This window comes from Triturus cristatus, chromosome 3_1 (genome assembly GCF_964204655.1).
Source record: "Triturus cristatus chromosome 3_1, aTriCri1.1, whole genome shotgun sequence".
NCBI lineage: Eukaryota > Metazoa > Chordata > Amphibia > Caudata > Salamandridae > Triturus > Triturus cristatus.
The window spans coordinates 555,314,609-555,342,185 of NC_140583.1; the positions used below are offsets into that span (position 1 = coordinate 555,314,609).

The 27,577-nt window shown below is 45.7% G+C and overlaps 1 protein-coding gene across 1 annotated transcript in view; it reads right to left on the bottom strand.

Annotated features, from left to right (window-relative positions):
* The window catches only part of AGBL1 (AGBL carboxypeptidase 1), a 3,971,795-nt gene that overhangs the window by 2,804,025 nt on the left and 1,140,193 nt on the right, over nucleotides 1–27,577 (bottom strand). The gene's annotated exons all lie outside the window — the stretch shown is intronic.

Genomic DNA, 27,577 nt, shown 5'->3' on the forward strand with positions numbered 1-27,577 from the left:
TCGAGCAGGATACTCATTTCCTTTCATGTGATTCTTGTATCCGCATTTATGGCAGATGTTGCTTTGAGAGAAGAAAGCATTCTGCTTTTCCCAAAAATGTGCATGCGGTCTGTCAGAGGGCTTTCTGTCTTGCTTGCTGTCATTGTCTTTACTGTCTTTTACTTTGACCGCCAAGACTGTTTCATTGTCCTTCTTCTCCAGTTCTTTGGCAGACAAGACTGAAGTTTTGATGCTCTTTGCTACCCTGATAGTTTCTTCCAAACTAGGATTCCCCATAGAGAGAAGATTTTGTTTAATTGTCTTATCAGCACAGTGGCAAATAAATTGATCACGCACCAGTTGGTTGGCAAAGTTCTCAAACTGGCACTCTGCCACAAGTGTCCTCAGAGCAGTAATATAGGTGTCGACATCTTCCCCCGTATTTTGTGTTTGTAAACTAATTTATGACGCAGTACAACAATGCTAGGCTGAACGTCGAATCTTGTTTGAAGTCTCTTAACTGTATCCTGATACTCATCAAGAACGTTCTCACCAACAATGACTGGCGGTGGAAGGTGTTTCAGGAGAGCTCTCCCCTCAAATCCTAAAGAGTGCAAAAGCAGGTACTTTCTACGTTCAGCTCTGAACCTGATAGCACCAATGGCACCTAAATAATGTTCAAACCCATCAAACCATTGTTTCCAATTGATGGGTGGTTCACCTGGCATTTCGAGGAAAGGTGGAGGAGGACTGACCGCTTGCATGTTGAAAACTTAAAATAGAGGCTGAAAAGTAAAGTCTTTTGTACTTTATGGGGAATTTGACAACACACTGCCAACTTGAAATTTAATTTAAGAGCTGGAAGTACAAGGAGGTACAAACCGTTCTGCTGACAAGAAATGCATATAGTTCACTGCACAGGACGTGCATTGGTCACTGCACACTATTCCAGATCTTTTACCAACGTATACAGAACTTGTCTCAGAGTTTGGGCACATGTGAGGCAAAACAAGTGTCAATAACAAAAGTTAACAATACCTGCTGTCCTCAGTCCTCTTCATCTGCCGCTCCCTTTGTTGGATTGTGACGCACAGCTTTAAGGCAAGGAATCCCTTCAGTAAGGACTGCTCAGGGAACTACAATAGCCCACTGTGACATCAGAATGCACTGTGACGCTCTGAGTCGGAAGTGCCTTCTGCTTACAGTTATTTACTTCAAAATTTGAAGTCGGGAAGCGTGAAAAATGGCGTGGATCTGGATCCTTGTGCAATGACCAGAATCTGGATCTTGGGAGCGAAGGCCAGATACTCTCCCTTTCACCGTTTGTCGTGGTAGCTGATAATACTTCCGCTCTTGGTCATGGATTCAATTGTGTGGCCAGCGCTCGTCGCCAAAAAAGGATGGTGCGACGAAGCGAGAACACCAGGTAGGTTTAACAAGTATTTATTCATGTAAATGCTGAGCCCCAAGCAGAGCAGCCATCAGGAACATCAAGAAGACGCCAACTGACAATGTTGGAATCCTTGGCACAGAACTCCCACACAGTGAGATTCTATGCCGGGCACATTCCATAAACAAGCACAAGATACTACACAGTGTGTAAAGCATTTGTGAACACATACAGTAATACAGTGAAAACACTACAAATGAACACCACACCAGTTTAGAAAAATAAGTAATCTTTACTAGACTTAACACAAGACCAAACAAAAAAAATCCTCAATACTGTACTCAAAAATAGACTTTAAAATGGTAGAAATAGCTTAGTTCAATGTAGATGGTAAATGCGACACTTTACTCTCAAAGTACCTTGGATGCGTCACGCAATACAAACAAAAGGGTCGCAGGGGGGGTGATGTTTCGGTTCTTTGCTTCAGGAGAGGTGATGCGTCAGTTCCTTACTGCAGCGCAGGGGAGGTGATGCTTTGGTTCCTTACCGGAGAGGAGGTGATGCGTTGGTTTCTTACTGTGATTTGGTGCGATGCAACAAGATGGCGCCTTGATGCGATGTGACGATCCGGTGCGATGCGAGAAAATGGTGTCTTGATGCGATGCGACAACATTGGATGCGATTCATCCAAGCCCGACGACCGTGCGGCGAACTCGGTAACTTCTGAGCCGGGACAGGCCCTGCGACATGCTTCCCCGTTGATGCGACGGCTACCTCTTCAGCGGCGACACGCTTCTCCGGTGATGCAGCGTGCTTGGTTGATGATGTGACGGCAAACGGCTGCAGCGGCGGCACGCTTCTTCGGTGATGCAACGGCAACTGCTGCGGCAGCGACACGCTTCTCCTTGTTGCGTCTCGCTTCCAGCTCCCAGCGACTCGCAGTCTTCTCAGAGGGCCCAAACAACAGGAGGCACCTCTCTGCAGGCAGAATTCCACAGCAAGGGAATTCAGGGGAGCTGGTGGTGAAGTTTTGTATCCCTGAGACTTCAGGCAGGAGGCAAGCACAGTTCAAGCCCTTGGAGATTCTTCTTCAAGATTGCAAAAGTACACACAAAGTTCCTTTTCTATTTTCCTTGGCAGATAAAGTAACCACTGCAGGCCAACCCCAGCAGCACAGCACAGGGGCAGTCTCCTCCTTCAGCTTCCTTGGTTCTTCTCCTTGGCAAAGGGTTGTCTTGATTCTCAGAAGTGATCAAAAGTTCTGGGTCCGGGTCCCCCCTTTTATACAACAAAATCATTTGTCTCTGAAGGTACCTAGTCCAAACCAGTTCTGCTTGCATTCTGCCAGTGCACACCTTCTTCCTTTGTCAGTGTGGGCCAGGGTCATCAAACCCACCACAGGAGGTGGAACCAGCATTGTGGAAGGCAGGCACAGCCCTGTTCAGGCCCAGGTGCTACTGTTATGGTGCAATTGTTATGAGGCTTAGACAGACCTACTCCTCCTGAGGCGAAAAGCCGGGAGACGCTCTACCCTTTTTAAAATTGTATTATTGTGCTCACTTGTGTGTGTTGTGTCCGATTTTAAAACACTTCATTCACCACCACTCGCTTCGCTTCGCGTTTCAGCCAGCACCCCGCACAGCTGATTGGAAGCTGTCGCGGAGGGAGACACGCCCATTCAACAGGCCACGCCCCCCTTTAACCACTACAAAAAGCGCGCGCTGACCGGAAGCGGCGCTTAGACAGACCTACTCCTCCTGAGGCGAAAAGCCGGGAGACGCTCTACCCTTTTTAAAATTGTATTATTGTGCTCACTTGTGTGTGTTGTGTCCTATTTTAAAACACTTCATTCACCACCACTCGCTTCGCTTCGCGTTTCAGCCAGCACCCCGCACAGCTGATTGGAAGCTGTCGCGGAGGGAGACACGCCCATTCAACAGGCCACGCCCCCCTTTAACCACTACAAAAAGCGCGCGCTGACCGGAAGCGGCGCTTAGACAGACCTACTCCTCCTGAGGCGAAAAGCCGGGAGACGCTCTACCCTTTTTAAAATTGTATTATTGTGCTCACTTGTGTGTGTTGTGTCCGATTTTAAAACACTTCATTCACCACCACTCGCTTCGCTTCGCGTTTCAGCCAGCACCCCGCACAGCTGATTGGAAGCTGTCGCGGAGGGAGACAAGCCCATTCAATAGGCCACGCCCCCCTTTAACCACTACAAAAAGCGCGCGCTGACCGGAAGCGGCGCTTAGACAGACCTACTCCTCCTGAGGCGAAAAGCCGGGAGACGCTCTACCCTTTTTAAAATTGTATTATTGTGCTCACTTGTGTGTGTTGTGTCCGATTTTAAAACACTTCATTCACCACCACTCGCTTCGCTTCGCGTTTCAGCCAGCACCCCGCACAGCTGATTGGAAGCTGTCGCGGAGGGAGACACGCCCATTCAACAGGCCACGCCCCCTTCTACTCCTCCTTTCCCCTATAGCCATGTGCAACTACAGGACGCGCAGCGGACGAGCGCGTAGCGGGCGCGCCGATTGCGCGCCGAAGGCGCGCTTAAGGCAAGCTCGTCTGCGCTCGTCCGCGCCCGGCCGGGCCCAAGGGCCACGTCCCCTGGTTCCTCCAGAGGCGACAGACTGGTATACAGTCCAGACCTTCTATGCCAGCTACGGCCACCTATCTCTCCTAAATGCGGCATCCCGCTACACCCCTTGGAGATTCCTCGACGCTGTAAGTACTGCAATTTAGACCTATGTATTTCAACCACCAAACCAACAGGCGAGTTAATGAATTACTCCATGTTTCTTTTAAACTGTAGGTCCCTCGTAAAACACTGCCTTGAGATCTCCCTATTATTAGAGGAACACTCTCCAGATGCAATGTTCCTGACTGAGACCTGGCTGAACCAAGACTCTCAGCCAGACCTAGCACAAGCTATCATCCCAGGGTATCAGATAGCACGAGCAGACCGACCACTGGGCAGAGGTGGCGGCCTCGCGATTATATACAAAGAAAGCTATATCTGTCGTCACTTATTGGAAGATATTGAGGACTGCGAAAACCTCTCTTTCGCCATCGAATTTTCTCCTAATGCCTGTTTCACCGGCATTCTCATCTACCGCTCCCCCAGTCCCATAGGACAATTCAATACTTCCTTGCTCTCTGTGACCTCTCAGTCGGTTGTCTCTCCCTCCAATTTCTCCCTACTTGGAGATTTTAACATTCATTTTGACAACCCACTAGACCTTTCGGCACAAGAGACCCAGTCAAGCTTGGCCGCATATCAACTCGAGCAACGGGTTCCATCTGCCACACACGAAAAGGGACATCTGCTGGACCCTATTTTCAGCAACTGTGACCAGCTTAAAGTGGGAAACATAACCAGACTTCCCTGGTCAGACCACTTCTTAATAGCCTTCAATTGGACCACAAGTAAACCACCCTCGTCCTCATTTACTATTAGGAAAACTCGTAACTGGTCCAAACTCCCTATTGACAACTGGGCACAAGCTCTTTGCACCATGCGACCCTCCCTCTCCCAAGACCCAACTGTTAACAACAAAAAATATGAAGAATGGATAACCACCTCTCTGGACCAGGTCCTCCCAGAACACGCACCAAAATCTAAGAGACATAGCAAAACAGCTCCCTGGTACACAGAAGAGCTCAGGAACCACAACCGTCTCTGTAAAAAGCAGGAGAGAAAGTGGCGCACTTCATACAATCCTGAAGAAAAAGCCACCTACAGGGAAATGATCAGGAACTATAAATTGGTCATTAAATCTTCGCAAGCTGCCTTCTACAATCTTAAAATAACCACGGCAAAATCCAAATCTAAAGAAATCTACTGTATAGTCAACTCCCTGATCAAACCCCCGCCACCGGTTATAGATAACAACAACTCACCGACTAAATGCAATGATCTGGCGAAATTCTTCTTCCAAAAAATTAACAAAATTTATCTCTCTTTCCCCAATCCTCCCTCTGACTCCCCTGGCCAGAACCCGTACCTGACCTCAAATTCGACCAAGTGCCTGGAGTCTCTTCCCCTGATAACATTGGAAATCGTACAGACACTGGCACAACAAATAAAATCCGGCTCCCCGTGCGACCCTGCCCCCCCAGGCTCATTAAACCTTGCCAGCACTGCTATTTTCCCCACGCTCCTGGAGCTCATGAACTCCTCCATAACCAGTAGGACGGTCCCTTCAACATGGAAGCATGCTATGGTGCGGGCCCTGCTGAAAAAACCTTCCCTAGACCCGGCCAACCCCAGTAATTATCGTCCGATCTCATTACTCCCCTGGGCATCGAAAATTCTGGAAAAACATGTCAATACCACTCTGACAATGTTTTTTGAGGAAAACCACCTCCTCGACTCCTCCCAAACAGGTTTTCGTACCAAACATGGGACAGAGACGGCTTTACTGGCTGTGACTGAGGAGGCAAGACGGCTTCTGGATCGAGGGGGATCAGTGGCAGTGATCCTCCTCTATCTAAGTGCCACATTCGATACGGTACATCACAAAATCTTGCTAGCCCGCCTTGCCGACTTAGGAGTGACCGGAGATGCCCTGACATGGTTCAATTCTTTTTTGTCCAACAGAACCTTTCAGGTCTTCGATGGCACATCACGCTCATCCACTCATCCCCTGGGATGCGGAGTCCCCCAGGGCTCCTCCTTAAGCCCTACGCTCTTCAACGCTTATATGAGGCCACTGGCTGAGGTTGTTCATCCGCATGGTGTAAAGATCATCTCCTATGCGGACGACACCCAGCTGGTGGTCTCCCTGGCAGAGAAGAGCCGCCTCCAGGCGCCACCAGACCTAGCGGCTTGTCTGGAGGACGTAAAGAAGTGGATGATGAGCTCATGCTTAAAGTTGAATGACGATAAAACTGAGCTGATGATCCTGGGCACAGCCCCCCCCGTCTCCATAGAGTCGATCTGGCCATCAAGCATGGGAGTGGCCCCACCCCCCAGAGACAACATCAAAAGCTTAGGGGTCTGGCTTGACAAGTCTCTGAGCCTTAACACACAGGCCACTAAGATCTCAGCCACCTGCTTTGGCCTCCTTAGAGCTATCAAGAAAGTCCTTCCCCTCCTCTGCTTCGAGGCTAAACAGATAATTATACAGGGCCTTATCCAATCCCGTATGGACTTTAATAACGCCCTATACCTGGGAGCCCCGGATTACACCCTACAAAAGCTCCAACGCACCCAGAACTGTGCTGCCAGAGCGCTGCTGGGCATCCCCCGGAGGACCTCAGTGAGAACCAGCTTAAAGACCCTACACTGGTTACCTGTCAGGGACAGAGTAAAATTCAAATCGCTCTGCATTGCCCACCAGACTTTCTGGGAAATGGGCCCAGACATCAATCGGCCCCTGATTTCTCCCTACAGGCCTAATAAATCCCTCTGCTCTTCTACAGCATCCCTGGCCGAGATCCCCAGAATTCGCAGAGCTAGAGCGGGAGGACGCTCCTTCTCGTATAATGTTTCCAAACTTTGGAACTCTCTCCCCCTGCAGTTGAGGAACAACCCCAATCTGACTACTTTTCGCAAACAGCTAAAAACCCTGCTGTTTAATGCCTAATAAAGTAACCTCAAGAGGGCTCCATCTGTTTTTAGCGCCTGGACGCCTCAGGGCAACTGTAGCGCTCTACAAGTCACATTTTCATTTCATTTCATTTCATTTCATTTCATTTCCTCCCACCTCTCCTCATGCAGATAGGTCTATTCAGCCTTGTGCTGCCTCACCCTGTCTCCTGGAACCACCCCAGCCCCTGTCACTCACTCACAAACCAAGCATGGAATACACAACCTAGCAGAGGCAGGCTTGGATGGTTAGGCAAGAAAATACCTACTCTCTAAAAGTGGTATTTTCAAACACAGAATGTTAAAACCAACTTCACTAAAAGATGTATTTTATCATTCTGAGTTCATGCATACTAAACTCAAATGTCTACCTAGTTCCCGAGTCAGTTAGGATTATAGGATGTTATAATCAAACTACCCATTCTGGCCTATGGGAACAGGTAGCCTTGAAATAGTGAAAAACAAAATTGGCTGTAATTCTCTATTGGGACATGCCACACGCATGTCCTACATTTTACATACAATGCACCCTGCCCTTGGGCCTACTTTAGGGGTGACTAATATGTAGAAAAGGGAATGTTTAGGGACTGGCAAGTGGGTGTACTTGCCAAGTCGACATGGCAGACCCAGGCTGCACACAGGCTCTGCAATGCCAGGCCTGAGTTACATTTAACAAGCTGCTTCTGTGGGTGGCACAGCCAGTGCTGCATGCCCACCAGCAGCATTTGATTTATAGGCCCTGGGCACACATGGTGCACTGTACTAGAGTCTGACAAGTAAATCAAATGAACCAATCATGGAGTCACTAATCCAATACAATACTTTACAATAGGGAGCACTTGCACTGTTGCACTGAATAGCAGTGGCACAGTGCCCAAAGCATCTAGACCAGTGAAACATATAGCAAAAACACAGGAGTGAACAGCAAAAAAGTGAAAGGGAGACCCACGCCAATGGTGCCAGGTCTAACACTGACCATAAAAAGTCTGTAATAAGGTGCATGTGCAGATCCCATCATTTGCATGTGACCACGACCTATGCAAAGTAGGGAATGCCCTCTTAAGATATCGATGGTGCTACATGTACGCCAGAACTATCTGTATTTCACAAGGGGCCACACAAGCATCTGCAACCCCCTTCTGTGATATAAAGTGCCCTGGGGAGGGGTTAACAAGTAGGTGCATGTGGCAGTTGCACCCCGAGGCACGTTCTCTAACAGGCAGAAGTGGGTAGTGCAGGTAGAGCGATGGGGGGAATTTTGATGGACGATGATGAGGGAAAATTCATTATTTATTTAATTTCCCCTCGTCATCGTCGACCAAAATCCCCCTCACCCGGGCCCATCGCCCCACTGCTCTTACCTGCATGGGCTGCCTGGGCTGTGCTGCCAACAGTGCCCATGTTGTGACAAAAAATACTTTGCATGAGAGACACTGATGACAGCTCCCAGTGCAAGCCGTTACTGGAGGTTGAAAAGATGATAATTTGCATCTCTAGCTCAGTGAACTCAGAAAAATGTCATGTTCATATTTTCTGTGCCTACAAGCCATTTTAAGGCTTTGCTTTCAATAAACTCAATTCAGCTCCAGACATGTGTGGCGCTCACCTTTCTGATGCCAAGAAAAGGCTCTATTAGAACACTGGAATGTTGGGAGCACCTTCGAAAACAATGAAGTGCTTGTGCTTCTAATGGCCGGTAGAAGCCTGGCGATGCAACATTCTAAAGTTTGTTCACAGCTGTAGAAATCAAATATTTTCTATAATGCCTCTCCATTCAGTTTCATCACTCTGGTATATTCTTCACCATCACCCATTTAAATTGTAAACAATATAGAGTTTATCTTCGTGTCTGGACATTGTAAAGGGTTTGAGGGCTCCTAGCTCCAACCAGGAGTTTGCAGGAGAAAATGTGAATATGTCCTACATTATTGTGAAAATCCATGAAAGTGCAGAATCTATCATCTATAGCAAAATAGATAGAACGATCAGCTTTTTAGAAAACGCTTTCAATTCAAGTATACCCTCTTTCTTTAACTGAGTATCAAGCATTCCAAGTTACATGCAACAGTTAGCTTAGTACAGAGAAACCACCAAGTTGCCCAACTGGATTACCTCGATTTTTCAGTAGTTCATGACACTATAGGCATTACTTTTTTAATATTCCTCAAGGAATGCAAATAATTTTTGATTTGCCCTGGTCCAGAAAAAATTTAGAAATTTACCACAAAATGATTCCAGCGAACCAGGGGGCATATCAACAACAACCGGCGATAATTATCTCTAAGCGCACTTAGCGCTAGGATAATTATCGCCGGCTAGCGTGAATTTTTATCGCTGAGATAGCGTGCTATTAGCAACGCTTATCTTAACCCCTTTGGTGCCCGCCCCTTTCCCCGCCCTGTGCCGGCCGTTGCATTAGCGGGCGGGGTTTGTGACGAGCTGGACTCGTCATGGGCACAGCGCCACCGCGGCCCATGACGAGTCCAGCTCGTCACGGGCACCGAAGAGGTTAATAGCAATAAAAATCCTCACGCTAACAGGCTAACGTGAGATTATCGCTGGAAACCCAGCGATAATCTCACGTTACCTTGTTGATAGGGACAGGCAAATTTAGCCATGATATCCTCCTTCCATAGGATATCATGGCTAAGGCAGAAAAATACCAGGGTTAGCGATATTCTTGATAATAGGAGAAATGTCGCTTAGCGACATTTCTCCTATTATTTTACTCTGGAACACCCCCTTTGCATCTCATTAGAGATGCAAGGGGAAGCGTAGAGTAAAAGGGTGCTAACATGCAAATTTGCATGTTAGCACCCTGTTGTCGATAGGGCGCTAGTTTTATCTCTCCTTTTTTGGCTTTTAAAGCCAAAAAAGCAGAGATAAAGCCCTTGTTGATATGCCCCTAGGTTTTAGAAATATGGAAGAACTCATGGAAATCTCTGCAGGGTTTACAGTGGTACTCTTCCTTCTCCATAATTACTCCGCTAGAAATTCGGCCAGGTAGACAATCAGTGCAGCTCTGTCAAAATGTGTATTTTCATATACCCTTTGTGTGACTTTCTTCTTCACCATAAAATATGGTGTGTCTGTGGAATGTATCACAAATGGAAAATCCACACAAAATGTTTCTTAATAATCAGAAAGTTACTAGCCACATATCCCTTTCTTGACAACACAACTAACCTAAAATTTGCATTTGTGGACTACCTGTCATAGTAGTGTTTTTATTTTACTTCATTCTGCATGCAATTCCACAAATACTAATTCTGGAAAGCAAGATGTGGAATCTAGGGTCATATTTGCCCTCTTCTTGGTTTTTTTCAATGAGGTTCTGTGACAAGCTTTTTATTTAGCAACCTTGGGGCAAATTTACAAGCCCCTTGCGCCGCTTTGCGCCGCCATTGCGCCACCATTGCGTCACTTATTTTGACGCAACAGCAGCGCAAACAATGCACCCTTTTTACAACGTGGCGCATCTAGGGAGATGCGTCACATTGTAAAGCCCTGGGCACACTATACCTGCGTCAGGTATAATGTATGCAGGGGGGCGTTCCTATGCAGGAAAGCCTCGTAAAAGTGACGCAGTGAAATCTACAAGATTTAACTGCGTCACTTTTAGGATGCCACTGCGTCAAAATCTTACGCCTGCTTGAAGCAGGCATAAGGAGTGATGCATTGTAGTGGGAATATGCCATAAAATGCATTGCTGGATTTGCGTCGTGCTTACGACACGACTCCAGCAATGCGTGACTTTTGCCCCAACAGATGCTTCAGAATTTCTGACGCATCTGTCAATCCTTCCGCCATGGTGCGCCGTATTGTAAATATGGTGTATCCATGGTGCTGCAAGTATTTTTTAGGGTGGCGCAAGTAAAGTGACGCATCTCTATAGATGCATCACTTTCTTGTAAATCTGCCCCTCATTCGGAACTTTTTCTCAGTAACAATGACCCCAACTTAGAGATGCAGTGATTGGCACATAAAGATTTATGTTTTGCCGAATATTCATCATCTTTGTAGGCAGGGGATTTCCTGTTTAATAATGAATGTGTTTAAAATGTCGTTTCTCCTCTCTACCGACATAGGGCAAACTGACACTCTATACAAGCCCTGGCAGTCTCTTTTTTAACAATACATTTAAAGCTTATATTATTTAATTATGTGATGATTTTTAATTAGCTATAACTAACTATCTGAGTGTTGGAAATGTATGAATGATTAATCATGAGTTACAAACTGTAGAATTAACAATGAAGGGTATGGATACATCCGAAAGAGTTCTTTATTTGACAAAAGAGTAATGGACAGCCGATGTAAGAAACTGGTGCACGTACAAACAGCGCGACAAGAGGATAGATCAACTAATAGAAATGTTAGAAGCCATGGTTCAAAGAGACAGAACAATCAATGAACAAACAGATAGATCAACAAATACCTGACAAGTGAATCCACCCACAGGCCACCCGTGAAGGAGCCGAAGCGGAGACCTAACATTTCCCAGTATGTGCATCCAGTATTTTCGTAATTGATTAGCGCTGCCAAAACATATTTGAAGACCATGCGATTTTGAACTGACATATTGCTTGCATTTAAAAATAACATTTTAATACAAGCTGCAGAAATCATGGTTACCAAAACATTCTTTGCTTCTGGCGGAGATGGGATTAATGAATGAAAGTAAGCAGCCAGTTCGTCACTGTCGCTGGGATGACATTGTAAGCAAACAATCTAAATTAAAGAAAGCTGGGTGCACCTTGCAAGACCTGCCTGTAATTTCAAATTTGATAAAATATTGCCATGCCAGGGTTTTTTTGTAAACAGAAGGAAATGATGGACGGAGCACTGAAACTTTTCAGAGACACCCCCCCAGTCGCAGATCTGGGTTGAATCCATCTTCGTTCCTTAGCTCTCTTCGCGACCTCAGTTCAGACCTAGCCATATGCAAATCAGTCTTAATCCTGTTCCTCATGGGAACTGTCCAGCCCAGGCTGCCAAGCCAGGCCTTCCTTGGACCGGAAACAAGCATCCTGGGAACGGTTTTGGGGTAACACCCCATATGAGCCAGGCTGGCTTGAAACCAGTGGCAAAGTGAGCAGGAGACCCATGTCTGGGCATACCCCGCCAAATTAAGGCAAACAAAGCCAACACAAGGAGATGATGGACGGTGCGCTGAACCATTGCAGGCACTTACCCCCCAGTTACAGATCTGGGTTGAATCCATCATCGTACCTTATCATAGTACCTTAGCTCACTTCGCCACCCCAGTTCAGACCCAGCCATATACAAATCAGTCTTGACCCTGTTCCTCATGGGAACAGTGTAGTCTGAACTGCCAAGCCATGTCTTCCCTGGACCGAAACAAGCATCCTTGGACCGGTTTCAGGGTAATACCTCTCATCGGCAAGGCTAGCATGAATCCAGTGGCGAAGTGAGCAAGGAACCTATGTCTGGGCATAACCTGCTACTTAAGTAGAACAAAGCAAACACAAGGAGATGATGGACAGAACACTGAAACATTTCAGACACTCAACCCCAGTCACCGATCTGGGATGAATCCATCATTATTCTTTAGCTCACTTTGCCACCCCAGTTCAGACCCAGCCAAATGCAAATAAGTCTTGACCCTGTTCCTCATGGGAACAGTCCAGCCTGAACTGCCAAGCCAGGTCTCTCGTCCAAGAGATTTTTGGGCCCTCTCCTTGCTTATGTGGCAAACTTGATTGAGACCAGGATGCCAGCATAAGACTCTATTTTTTGGGCGATTATGATGAAGAGATGGTGCTTTGGGTAGTATTAATATCTCTGGCCTGTGGTGCAGGGATAATTGTAGGGGGGTAGGGATGGTATGCTGGGACATATTTTGGTAGTGCTGTCAAAGTATTTTTTTACTGTGTGAGAATCTTGCATGATGTACTGTGGTTGATTTGTGTTACAAATGATCTATTTGTGTGTTCATTCAATGAATTTCAATAAAAGTATCAATCTAAAAAAAACAAGAGAAGAAATACTGATTATTGAACAATGGTGTTTCCTACAGTTGATCTCAAGAGAGACTGCAGTTCCTTTGACCAGGCCTTTTTATGGATTGGACTGCTGGAAATGACCCTGGAACCCTACATTCTCGTGGCATCTGCAGCACTTTAGAGTGTGCAGTTAATGGAAGCTTGGAGAGATAACCATAAGCTTTCATGGTCAGAGGTCAGAGGGTGGTGAGGCAAGGTTGCATTCGCACATCCAAACATACACATGACGGGCCCGTATGCGGCTCTGCAGATGTTGGCCAGAGATTTTCCAACAGCAGAATGTGAGCACCTCTGATTGTTCCTTTTCATCTAAATTTCTGTTTTAAGGAAGCAGTCTCAATGAAGCACTCCTTATGGTTGTGAAGATTGAAGCTGGCAAAAGTGCAGTTATATTTATTTATCTAAAAAGGCGGCATGGTTGGTACATACAGCTGCTTCATGTTTTTTTAATTTTCACTAGGGCAAACTCGTATGTCAGCGGATCAGTGAGTTCCAATACTGGTTAGAGGCTAGAAGAAGGATCAGAAACTGGTGGAAGCACAGTTTGGTTCAGATGTGACAAGCAGGTTCTAGCTGAAGTATAAGACATTACTAGAGGATGTGTAGTAAGACAGCATACACGTCAGGTGGTCCAGAGAAATGCTGTGAACCACTTTGTGTACATGACTCTCAATAATTTGTAAAGGATTGTTTTTAGCTGCGAGCCATTCAGCTTTGTGACGAAGGTGAGGAAAGGGTGTAACCATGCTTAAATGCAATTTGTGTCTGGTATGAACATTAGAAACATTGTTCAGCGGTGTGAAGGAATATTAAAGGAGGCCCACAATCATGCAGTCATAATAGTGAAATGTACTAACTATTGGTGACGTAAATAGTCATTCCACGGTATGAAATGAAAGAAATGGTTGCATGTGTTATATTTGATACTTGGTAGAGTGCTGCAATGATGGTGGTAGAATTAAGCAAATAAATTATTTGTAAATTGAAGGGTTGTAAAATACATGCAGTATATGGGCATTTTCTGCTCATTGGGTTGCAGGTGGATGTTAGACCTGGCATCCATAGGGTGATGTTTCCCCATTTAACAGTTTGCCTCCACCTCCCCTTTTCCTGAGTCTCTTTTTGTTGGCCTTAGGCCTCTGAGCACTTTACCGCTACTAACCAGTTACGACAGTGCTTGTGCTTCTTCCGAAAGATGATGAAATTGGTGTATACCTTATTAGAATATTTGATTTACTGTTAAGTCCATTATAAAGTAGTATAACATGTACCCAGGGCCTGTATTGCAAATGCTACTAGTGGGCCTGCAGCACTAATATTGCCACACACCTAAGTAGCCTTTTAAGCATGTCTCAGGTCTGCGATTGCAGGGCCTATGTACCCAGTTTACTGCCACTTCAACTTGGCATTTAAAAATACTTGTCAAGACTTAAACACCCTTTTTATTATACATAAACACATACGTTGCCTTTCAAACCTGCCTCAGGCCTGCCATTGCAGGCCCAGTATGCACAGTTTTCTGCCATTTCGACTTGGCATTTAAAACTACTTGCCAAGCCTTTAACTCCCTTTTTATTATACATAAGGCACCCCGACGGTAGACCCAAAGTAAGCCTAAGAGCAGGGTGCTATGTAAGTAAAAGGTAGGACATGAACCTGTGTGTTTTACATGTCCTGGTAGTGACACCCAAGTTTGTTTTTCACTACTGTGAGGCCTGCTTTTCTCGTAGGTTAATGTTGGGGATTCCGTAGAATACTTTAACCCCTTGGCTGCGGCAGGAATTCCGCCGCAGCGCTGGGGGGGGGTTTGGGGGCAGCGCGGTGGCGCTGTGCTCATGACGGAGAACAGAAAGCCTATACCGTTGTAGGAACCAAGCAATATAATCAATGATTTGCTTTTTTATTTCTTTTTATTTTTTGCTTACCATATATCTGGGTTTGGAGGCACAGGTTAAAGCCTATGCTTCAGTGCAATGGGGTCAGAGCAGTGAGGGAGGCCATGGCCTTGATGATAAATATGAGCAACATAAACATGGTTGGGCTGGTGGCTAGCGTCTCACGTGCTCCTTGCATCAATGTGAATGGGCATGTATTAAAGCTCACAAGATTTTTCTAGGGTTTTTATTAGTATTTTATGAGCACTCAAGTTGGGAGGAAGTAGAATGAGAATGCCTCTTGTCTTTGATGGTATTTTTGATTTCTAAAAGTACTTTCTTAAAGCCGATTTTATAGTTCTTATATCTTCACAGATTTGGTGTGTTTTTAGGTCGAGGACCGTCCGGTGTGCCGAAGGCAGAACCGGAAGTCGGAGATTTAATGTTTCCTAGAGTGGCTATTTAGCCCGCCTCTCTTTCTGCTTCTCCTCCATTGGCTGGCTTCCTAAACGGAGGCCAGCCATTGGAGGAGAGAGCCGTCCTTCCAAATAGGCTCCGTCTTTTTCAGATTCGGGGGCGTGTTCCGTGCTGTTATTTCCACTTTTTAGCCACGCCCTTTTTCGAACAGCAGGAACACGCCCCCGAATCCGAAAAAGTTTCGAAGCTTCCATCCGCCATTTTTTTGCCCCTTCTGCCTCCTATAGAGCCTCCCTTATCAATGTAAGCAGGCATTCCGATTGACTCACCTCGCTCCTTGATGAAAGTCGCTGCAGTCAGACCCTAATGCTATGCCAGTGGGAGGTGTCACGTTCGTGCTTTGTAAACAGTTTCTTAGTAGGTAAGGGAATCCAAATATAAACGGCAAAATTAATGCATTGGTAGGACTGCCAAAATGTAAACTTTTAAGAACAGTTTAGAACACGCATGTGTGAGGTGGAGTGCGACTGTAGAGCAGAGGCCATCATTCAACAGTTGAGTCAGCAGGGTGCCTAGCGTTCTGCTCGTTCTTTTATCTGTTTTAAAAATACGTGCTTTTAATTATCTTGCTATTTTGCACATCCATTTGTTTAGGAGCAGTAGAACTTTGTCCGTTGTATTGTGTTTTTTTAATCGTTACATTTAGCCGTACTTGCCTATTTGCACATAACAGCCTTATGTAAACTATCGAGGGGGTTTGAATTTGGTTTTGGGACGGAGTTGTGTTCAATACTCCGGGGCGGGGGCCATATTGGGAGGAGGAGAGGGTCAGCGGTGCAGTTCACACGGGGATTCCCAGCCGCCAGTCTCAAAAGGGGCGGATGTGCCGACCGCGAGCTAGAATCATTCAACAGTTGAGTCAGCAGGGTGCCTAGCGTTCTGCTCGTTCTTTTATCTGTTTTAAAAATACGTGCTTTTAATTATCTTGCTATTTTGCACATCCATTTGTTTAGGAGCAGTAGAACTTTGTCCGTTGTATTGTGTTTTTTAATCGTTACATTTAGCCGTACTTGCCTATTTGCACATAACAGCCTTATGTAAACTATCGAGGGGGTTTGAATTTGGTTTTGGGACGGAGTTGTGTTCAATACTCCGGGGCGGGGGCCATATTGGGAGGAGGAGAGGGTCAGCAGTGCAGTTCACACGGGGATTCCCAGCCGCCAGTCTCAAAAGGGGCGGATGTGCCGACCGCGAGCTAGAATCATTCAACAGTTGAGTCAGCAGGTTGCCTAGCGTTCTGCTCGTTCTTTTATCTGTTTTAAAAATACGTGCTTTTAATTATCTTGCTATTTTGCACATCCATTTGTTTAGGAGCAGTAGAACTTTGTCCGTTGTATTGTGTTTTTTAATCGTTACATTTAGCCGTACTTGCCTATTTGCACATAACAGCCTTATGTAAACTATCGAGGGGGTTTGAATTTGGTTTTGGGACGGAGTTGTGTTCAATACTCCGGGGCGGGGGCCATATTGGGAGGAGGAGAGGGTCAGCGGTGCAGTTCACACGGGGATTCCCAGCCGCCAGTCTCAAAAGGGGCAGATGTGCCGACCGCGCAGCGGGCGCGCGCAGCGGGCGCGCCGCTGGCGCGCCGAAGGCAAGCCCGTCTGCGCCCGTCCGCGCCAGCTCCGTGCCTAGGGCCGGCCATGCTGCCTCTCTTCCTCTCCTTCAAAGAGTAACGTGGACTAAAGCACAGTTACTTGATCTGGGTAAGATCTCTTGTCCGTTTCCCTCCACTTGTAATTTCCCTTTATCCAGCCCTTTTGTGCACACATGTCACAATTGTTCTTTCTCCCTACGCCCTGACTGGACCGGCATTTCGACTCATGAAGTCGCTCCCAATCAGTCCTCTGTCATCAACACTTACTCCATGGGTCTGGTGAACTGCCGTTCGCTTCCCAAACACGCAAACGACATATGGCTTCTTTTGTCTTCCACATCCTGGGATGTATTATTCCTAACTGAAACTTGGATCAAAGACTCCTCCATCCCAGATATTGCCCTGGCCATACCTGCAAGTTATAGCTTTGTGGGATTAAGTCGAGAAGGCTCCAAAACAGGTGGGGGAATCGCAGTGATTCTAAAGAATCATTTAAAAATTACCTCGAGAAGAATTTTAAATATTAAGCCCATCGAAGCCTTATATTTCTCAATTACTGATTCCTCATCGGCTATTTCCTCTGGGATTTTGGTCTACAATCCTCCGCACACTTCTTTTCCCATCATACTCGAGTTGTTGGCAATCGCAGCTGATCTCTCTCTTAAACATCCCCATTTTTTGATACTGGGAGACTTTAACCTCCATGTTGATGTTAAGAGCTGTAATCCCGCCACTCATCTTCTCGAAGCTATGCAAAATATAAACATGACGCAAAAAGTAACTGGCCCCACCCATGTGGCAGGTCATACTCTTGACCTCATTTTCTCGAATTGTGAGAAGTTAATAATCCATCCCCCCTTACCTTTGTTATGGTCTGCCCATTTTTTAATACCTTTTGATCTACCTGTTTTCCACCCAGTAAAACAAAATGCCATGAGTAGAACTCAGGGTAGAAAATGGCACAAACTTACTCCGACTGCCTTAGCGCAGAGCTACCACAACAGTCTGACTCTCCTTCCTGATGATCTCAATGAAGCGGTGCTTACTCTAAATAGTGATTTAATGTCAGCAATTGACAAAGTTACGCCTTTACAAACCCTCTCTTCTCGCAGACAAAAACCATCGGCCCCATGGTTTACCCCAGAATTACGGTCACACAGAAGTATGTGCAAACAGTTGGAGCGACGGTGGAGACAGGACTATGATCAAGGTGCCAAGGCCCTTTATCGTCAAAGCCTCAAAAAGTTCCGCAAACTTAAACGTATCTCTATGAGTACTTACTTTTCAAATTCTATTGCCAAAGCTAAAAATTCGACCAAAGCCCTATTTAATATAGTGAAAGATTTCACTCATCCTAGTGCTTTATCCACTCCAGTTCCCATGTCTCAAACTCTGAGTGAAAACTTATCTAATTTCTTTGCAGAAAAAATTACTAACATCGCCGCATCCATTCTTCAGAATAGCTCTGACTTTACTGAAGATTTGATCCCCAACTGCAAACAGTCTTTCACTACATTCCAACCCCTTGCCAAAGAACTTGCCTTGAAGGTTTTTTTGGAATGTAAATCGGGTTCCCCTTTGGACCCTGCCCCGGCCTCTATTATGAATGTAGCGGCTCCCCTAATTATTGACCCCTTACTTGACATCTGGAATTCCTCGCTATCTACTGGAGTTGTTCCCTCTGTTTGGAAGCATGCAGTCCTTGTTCCTATTCAGAAAAAACCCGGCATGGATCACTCATGCTTAAATAATTACCGGCCGATATCTCTTCTTCCCAAGCCGGCAAAAGTTCTTGAAAAGATTGTTCAAAAACAACTGTCCCACTATCTGAAATCCAACTCTCTACTCCACGATACCCAATCTGGCTTCAGACCAGACTACAGTACTGAGTCAGCTCTACTTGAGGTATCTGAGTCGATTCGCGAATGCACGGATAGAGGAGAGGATGCCATGATGGTACTCCTCGACCTATCCGCGGCATTCGACACCATTTCCCATGACAAACTTTTGACTCGCCTGCAAGAAGTTGGCATTGGTGGCTCACCTCTATCATGGGTAAAGTCTTTTCTTACTAATAGAGTACAACAAGTGATGCTGGGTTCTTTTTTCTCCTCTAAAAAACCTCTGATTTGGGGAGTACCGCAAGGCTCTGCCCTTAGCCCTCTCCTCTTCAATGTTTATCTTAAACCTCTGGCAAAAGTAATTGAATCTTGTGGCGTCAAAGTTACTTGGATGTCTTCCAACAATCTCAAGCTCAATACCGATAAGACTGAAGTCTTGTTTTTTAATCAAAAATCTCCCTTACCATCCATTTTCTGGTGGCCAACTGAACTCAATCCCCCCCCCGGAACCGGTTCTAACCGCCCGTAATTTAGGATTTCAATTTGACACCTCCCTCTCTTGTAAGACTCAAATCAATAAAGTTACCTCAGCCTGTTTCGGGAAGTTACGTATGATAAAAAAAATCATTCCCTATTTACCATTGGATTCTCGAAAAACCGTAGTCCATGCCCTTATCACCGCACATCTAGACTACGCCAACAGTTTGTATGTAGGTGCTCCTACTTACCTTATCAACCAATTACAAAAAGTTCAGAATGCTTCTGCTAGGCTGATTTGCAATATCCCTTATCGCCACTCCATTTCTCCCCATTTGGTTACTCTTCACTGGCTCCCTGTAAAATTTCGCATCCAATTTAAAGTTTTAATTCTTGCCTTCAGAGCCCTCTCGGATCGAGGCCCCTTCTACCTTCGTCGCAGATTGCAATTTTCACATTCCTCATTAAACCTCAGGTCCAATCATCTCCGTTTAATGTGCTGCCCTCGCTTTCGTCTTACTCGTACAGGAGGCAGGTCCCTGGCAGTAGCCACCTCCAAACTATGGAATCAGCTTCCCATTGAATTAAGAAGATTTCTGACATCAGAACCCCTATTTCGGAAAAAACTAAAAACCTGGTTTTTTTCCCGTCTCTCGATGTAATTTACCCTCCATGCACCGCCGTGATCCTTCTGTAACAATGATTTAGCGCCGGGACACCTCCGTTGGAGGTAGCTGTGCGCTCTATAAAATACTAAATAAATAAAATCTTACGTGTGGTTTTGCTGAATGCGGGATGGTTAAGGCACTAATGTATTGTGTGGATTCGTACTATAACATTTGCATAGCGCTTACTACCTCGCCACCGGAGGATGTTGCTCTGTGGTTTAGGCGGTGACCACTCGGCAATTATTGCAACTTTTCACTTCCGAGGAAATACGCCGTTGCCCCCAGTGTGTCTCCAGTCTAACAACGCTCCTCTCTGTTTCACAAAGGCACATAGGACTGAGTTCTACCAGCTGTGCCACCAGCCTGATTCTTCGGCCAGGTATAACATGACCCAGCGGTGGAGCATACAATGCCAGGGAGGGAAATGTGACTGCCTCATTTGCACAATTTATCCCAGAATGCACCTTCCTTTTTAGGCTGCTTCGTTCAGCCAGACATATTGATACATAGTGAGTGTATGTGGTCCCGTTGGAAAGTCTGTTTTTTTAAGTATATTGGTTTAAGAGTCCTGTCGAAGCCCTGTCTATCGTTTATATATAGGATTAGACATGACCTTTATATTTAACTAAAATTCTATGAATAATATAATCGTAGATGCTTTCAGTCGGCCTTTTTCATCCATTGGTCTCTTATTGTGTCATTTACATTTTTAGGTCGAGCCTAATTTAGACATGCTAATGGATGCACTGTCGCACTGACTTTGTTTCACAGCCCTCCCAGCAGTGTGTCCCACCCTGGAATCTAAATGATTGCATTTGACCTTCTTGTTTGTATTGTCGGCATAATGCGTGGTTCAGTTTATGACCAGCGTTCACGATTCCCCACCTTTCTCGGCCATTGTTTTATTGCTGATTAACGGCCATTGAAAGTCGTGCGCTTTATGAGTCTCCCTTACACCTGTTGTGTTCCGTCATGGATCGGTCCGTTTTCCAGTTACCGCTCTATCTCACTATCTCACAACTTCTCTACATCACAACATCACTCTATGCTTATATATCACTACCTCACAACATCCCTCTCCCTCACTACCTCACTCTTTCACTACCTCACTCTCTCACTACCTCACTCTCTATTTCAATACCTAACTCTCTCTCTCTCTATCTCACTACCTCACTCTCTATTTACCTCACTCTCTCTCACTACCTCACTCTCTATTTCAATACCTCACTCTCTCTCTCTATCTCACTACCTCACTCTCTCTCTGCTAATGCAATAGGTATCACATATGCAAAAAAAAAAGCTAATGCCAATAGAAATGACAATGCCATTTATTTAGGGATACAAAAATAATAAAAAATAATGAGCAATACCAATAGCTCTACCTATAATATTGCCGAGACCATTGCATTGTAAATGCTTGTTAATGATGGGTTGTTGGAAGTCTGCCCCTCATGCAGGGTCAACCAGGATTTTTTGCCTTTTTAACTGAACCCCATTTTTGTTGGCTGTAGAAATCTTTACACCTGCTAACAAGAGGTAAATTGTTTGTGCTCTCCTTTTGAATTGACATGCACCAAATTGGCGCATTGAATTTCCTTATAATTCCCTAGTATATGCCAGATACTCAGGGTCACTAAATTAAATGTTACCATTAGGTTGCAGCATTCAATGTGCCACCCATTGCAGTAGCCCTGGAAAGCATGTCTCCAATTCAACCACTACAGCCTTGGCTGTGAGGTTTTAAAATGTCAGTTTGACCTGTCAAAATCACCCTTTTGACAAGCCTAAACTTTCCTCTTCAATATCTATAAGTCACGCCTAAGGTAGGACCTGTTACTAAATACGGCAGGTTGCATAGAATTTAAAAGTAGAACATGTGGCAGTTAATGTTTTACATGTCAATGATAAAACTCCAAAGTCGTTTTTTGCTGTTGCACGGCTGACTCTCCCATAGGGAAATGCTGGGCTACATTATAACAACCTATAATGCTTGAATTCATTTTGGGAACATCTAGAAACATTTTTCAATGACTAATTGTAATGATAATTTAAAATGCAACTTAATGGTAGAGTCTGATTCTTTATTACTATTTTAGAAATCACACTTTTCCCAAGATGTAATTTGCCTAAAACCTAAAGGTTTTCCTGCCTGTGTCCAGCTGACATCTGACCTCTGATAGCTCCCCCTGCTGTGACGTGTACGTTCCCAGACAGTGGATGAAGGGCACTGGCTGTGGGGAGAGAACCTTCTATGTTTACAGGATGACCTGGGGCTGTGCCAAGATTCTTCCTGACCTTCAAAGGATTCCTTCCTTGTCACTGGTAGATGTATTCTCACAACTAGGTGTGCAATCCTTTTATTTCCCTAATGAGGCTGCTCTAAACCCAATGGGAGCTGAGGAACTGGACATAACTCGTTTAGGGAGTGCACAATGTATTGCCCTATCCTCACGTGCCACTGGGCTTAAATAGGGACTCTACAGACCTCTTCTGAGAACACTCCTGGGCTCAAAATGAATCAGAAGAAGTTCTACCCTGCTGTCTGAAGAATTTGAGGGAAGGCCTGACCTACTTTCCCTCCCACCCAGGATGTTAGGAGTGGCTCCAATGGTCTGTTGGATGACCTCATGTTTCAAATACAGAGACACAACATGCTTCTAGAGGCCTCTCTTCCTGCAACTCCCCAGTGACCACTCCCAACTGGACCTACACTGGATCCTGCTGCTGCCTCTGTTGCAGTGAGTCCTAAACGTCAATTGGTGCTCCCCAGGTCCTGGACCAGTGGCTGGTGTTAGTGTGTCTCCTTCTGTCCACAATTGCAAATCAAAGCTGCAGCAGTTGAGTCACCGGTTGCTCTCAATTTGCTGCGTTGCCGTGCTGGAGGAGATCTGACTTTCAGAAAAGCCCGATCGTAGAGGGTGTCACTGAAATTGACACCAAGCAGCATCTAATAGACATCAAAGCCTTCCAGGGCACAGACTTTTTCCCGCTGTGCGCTTTCCCATCGTCATCAATGGCCACACCAGGACTCCTCTATTCAGCAGCCTATGGTTGTTGAGCTCTTCTGCGGATTCAGCTTGCTGCTTGCCCCCGGGTGACTAATCAATGACCACTTTTTCTCCATAAAAGTTTGTCAGAAGATAAACTTTCCCGCTGCACAAACCTGGCCCCCGCTCCATCGCAATTGGACTTAACATTTGACTTTGACACAGTCTAGCGCCACCAGATAACTGTGGTTGGCACTTAGTGCTTTTTTGTGCTTTTTCTAATTCAAACTTTGGAAATTCATATCTTCAGGTATACTTATTGGATTTCTGTCAATTTGGTGTCATTTATTGATGAAAATAATCACAATTTGTCTAAGTTGGTCTGGGATTTTTATTGTTGTTAGCTTTTACTTTATTACTGTTTAAGTACTGCATAAATACTTTACACATTGTCTCTGAGTTAGGTCTGAATGCTCTTTGCAACTTACTAGGGGGTTGAGCTCAGGTCTATTTAGTGACTTTCGTGGTTCACTCTGACAAGGACTGCAATTATTAGTTGAAGTGGGTTCTTACCACCTCAACTAAAACTCCAATTTCTTAAACTGATGTTCAGCAGTGGGATTCAGTACTTGTGTAATGCCACTCTGTGATTAGTGTAAAAACATAAATCCCTTTGTGTGATCTGATATCAAAATCAATTAATTTTAAATTGACGACTGATTTATTGAACTGGTCAATTTTTCCTAAAACTACCATCTGATATTTTTGCACCTGTGCTTTTTGAGAATGGAGGTGGACCTGAGCAACATTGAGAGATGCAATCTGGCAGAACAGAAGAAGCTGTGCAAAAAGAGAGAAGGTTGTACCTGGCAAAGGAGCTAAGAAAGTAGAATACCAGATAGCTGTCAGAGCCTGGCTTTAGGTCCGGTTAGCACGGACCAGCACACAGAAGAAAAAGGAGGATGGCCCAGAGTAGGAAGAAGAGATTGAAAAGGTGCAATAGAGGCAAAGGAGGATGGCCCTGCAGAGTCTCCAGTGCCAGAATAGGATGAGTCTACATGAGCCAGATTCAGACCAGGAAACCTAGCCTCTGTCTGCAGTCTGACCCTAGTACAGCTGGAGGACAGGCAAGCCGAGAGGGCCCTGAAGCTGCAACTGAACTATTCCTACATGGAAAAGTAAAAAGCTGTACATAGAGGAGAAAAGGCTGGCTATGAAAGACAGGAAAGTAAGAGCCCTATATGAGCAAAAGTTGTCTCTGGATGAGAAGACAATGTGTTTGTGTTATTACGTGAGTTGAATGGATATTGACCTGAAAGCTAGGAGGGCGACAGAGTCCAGTGAAGATGATGGAAATTACATACAGGTGTCTCGAGGGGGTAAAATGGTCCAAATTTCAAAAGAGCTGGTGTCTACCTTTGTGGTGGGGATGACATTCAAAAGTGGTTTGAGGCCTAAGAAGTGGCCTTGTGTATTCAAAGGGTCCCGGCGGAGAATGGGAGGGCAGACTCTGAAAGCGTATTGAAGGTAGGGATAATCTTTCGCCCCTGGATAAGACAGATAGGATGAGGTATGCCTCAATAAAAAAAAGCCTTTGTTATCAAGGAACTCAGCGACAAGTGAGCACCTCAGAGATGGGGGGGGGCAATCTTTAGAACAAGAGGGTAGAGCATGTCCTAGCATCCCGCAGCTTTGAGGTAGATCCAGAGGCTAAGCTTGTGATCTTTGAGGGTGAGAGGAGTCACTTCCATCTGATCACAGAAAATGGGGCCCCTGTCACTGGTCTAAGGGATAGCTGAGGCAGTTAGACCATGGTGGTGGAAAGACTGGTTTCCGCAGAGCAGTATCAGCTTGAACAGGTATGCAGGGTAACCCAGGCACATGGGAAGGGCTTTTTCCACCCTATGGCTCTAGTATCCCTGGAATGGGGGATGTGGCCCAGAGGAGGGTCACTGTCAGTCCCCAGATGCTAACTGGCTGCATTCTGGGAAATGTTCTACCAAGAGTGAGAAAAGTGCTGGGTGGGGCAACCTCCAAGGGTACCCAGAAAGCACAAGTTTCTGGGGGTACTATTCCCTAATGAAGAGTACTGAGGCTGAGATGGAAATCAAAGACAGAAGAAATCCACAGTGGGATAACCAGTAAATCAAGGGGGCCCACTATTAGTAAACAGCAACAAAAGACTGATCCTGGGGTGAAGCTATTCCTGACTTTGAAATGCTGCCTGTGCTGTCACAGAAACAGAAGCTATGAGATCTGCACCAGAGAGCCCCTGTAAGACATAATTCTCCCTTGGGGGGGTGGTCCCGCCCTGGAAGTTCTAGATTTCTAGGCACCTGCTAATCCTCAAGGTACAAACCCTGAGCTGAAAGACCGTTCTCAGGATACCACCCTGTAATGATGGGACGGAGTGTTGAAGTAGGCTGCCTACCACTTGGGCTCTACACTCTAAGAAACCAAATAGACCTGTGAGACCTCTAGTGCAAGTGGGGGGAGAACATTGCCGGCTCCACTTCTGAAAGCGAGGTCTGAGCAAAGACCCAGACGATTGATGTGTAGAGGCCTGGCTCTTGACACTGACAGCTGTCAGGGGCCTCTGTTGGTTGCAGTTCTTATGGGTAGAGGTTTCTGTGGGCTGAGGACAGAGGCCTAACTTAGGGGGCAGAAAGGGTCACATCATCTTATTGACCATGGTCGTACAGTCTGCCTACTGGGATGCATCTGCTGGCAAGCTAAGGTTAGGTGCCTCACAGATGGGGTCTGCAAATGAGAAAGGGTTCTCCCTGGGCCAGCCCAGTGGCCCAGGAGGAAGGTGGCAGAGGGGTACAGGTAAGTTCAGAGGGGCATGGAGCATAGCAGTGTCATTGTAGAGGACACATTATCTATGGCCTGAGTAAGGAAGTCCATCAAGATTAGTCTACTTGGGGGCTAGGTGCTTCCAACTCTTGCTGGCTGCAAAAACAAGATATTTGTCTCAATTGATCTGATCAAACCACAATATGTGGCCGATACTCAATAGTAGGCCGCAAGGGCTCCTGGGTAGCACCAGATTGCCTCTTGCTACCATACAGGAAGTTCAGATGGAAAGATTAATTAGGTTTGATGATTCTACTCCATGAAGTGAAGGAGTTACCAACAAAGGAATGCAATATGTACCTGTTGAAATTGAACAACATAAAACTACAAATGAAACACAGATCTCAATTCTGCTAAAACTGACATCTATGTGCACACTCGGGGGTGGTGACAACTTACAGTGTTGGGAAGCTATGCCTAGAGTGGCTAAAGACCTCAATACTGTCCCAAGTGAAACATTCATCCCTTCTCTCAGATGACATGGATGTTAGGGATTTTTTGTAGGTCCCCAGAAGCCGCATCATAAGCGTTTTTGTCAATGCTATTTACAACGAGCTATGGAAAGTCTCTCAACAGGAGGCTGCTGAAAGACTACGTGAGATTGATAGGTTTAACCTAGAAAAGGCTTTGGCGGTGGTCAACAATGGTATGATCACACTATCATCTAGAATGTATTCACTGGGCAAAAAGATCAAAGCGCCAACTGCTGGCATCTGGTCATGCAAGACCAGGGCAGAATCAAACGTTAAGGCTGTCTGTGATGGCCAGATACCAGGGATGGATTGAGCCCAGTCTCGCCTTACCTTTGGACGTAGAAAAAATCCTGAAGAAAAGTCCCGGAAAAGGTAGAGTTCAGTGGAGCATGGCAGCAGGCAGTGTCTGAGGAGGAGGTGTCATTGTCAGGGAGGTGCTAGATGAATTTGCTATGAAGATTTATGCCTTCTGATTTAGGCACTTTTTTGGAAGTTGAAAATATTAAGTGGGATAAAGATGCAAGCAGTAGCTGACGAGGGCTCCACAAGGCCAGATACCTTTGTCCAGAGGTCCCACTGAACAGGATTTGTTGCTGCGCATAAGAACATAGCTAAAGATACTGCAAAGTCATGCAGACTGGGGCTGCACCTTGGGTGGATTGGCTGGCAGGTAGGTCTTAGATTGGCTGGCAGATGGGTTCTGGTCTTCTGTCGATTCTCAGGGCACTTTTTGGTGAAAAATTTCTGAGTGCCAAGTTTTAGGGAAAGGCAAGAGCAGCACCTCTAACACCACTTCCGAGGGTCCAGGACCTGGGGACACAATTTGGTAGGTTAGGACTCACTCAGAGGTAAGGTGAGGGTTCAACGCCTCAGGAGCTTGTTAAATCCCTGAATTACATACCGGAGGACAATAACGTTTCCGTTGGAGCCACTTTTGGTGGTCCTGGGATCAGGGAAATAGTCCAATTCTCCTTCAAGAAGCAAGGAAGTTCTTCAAGCAGCAGAGCAGTCCTTCAGGGGTCTGAGCAGACCTTCTGAAGTCATTCACAGATCCAGGAGTGTACTAAAGAGGTGTTCTGGGGGTCTAATATTTATACCTGGTATCAGGCTTTAAAGTGGGGTGCTTCCTACTACATGGGTTCTGGAAAGTTCTTTACTTCCTCTGTCAAGGATCCAGAAATATGGGGTGACAAGACTAGTGCCAAGTTTCTTTGTCTGTGCTGGAAGCAAGCCTCTTTGAAGTGTAAGTGGTAGAGGAAATTGGCCTGCCCCAGCCATCCTGGCAGGGTGACCCGTCCTGCCCACACTTAGTTCCTTATTGCTTCACTGTCTGGGATG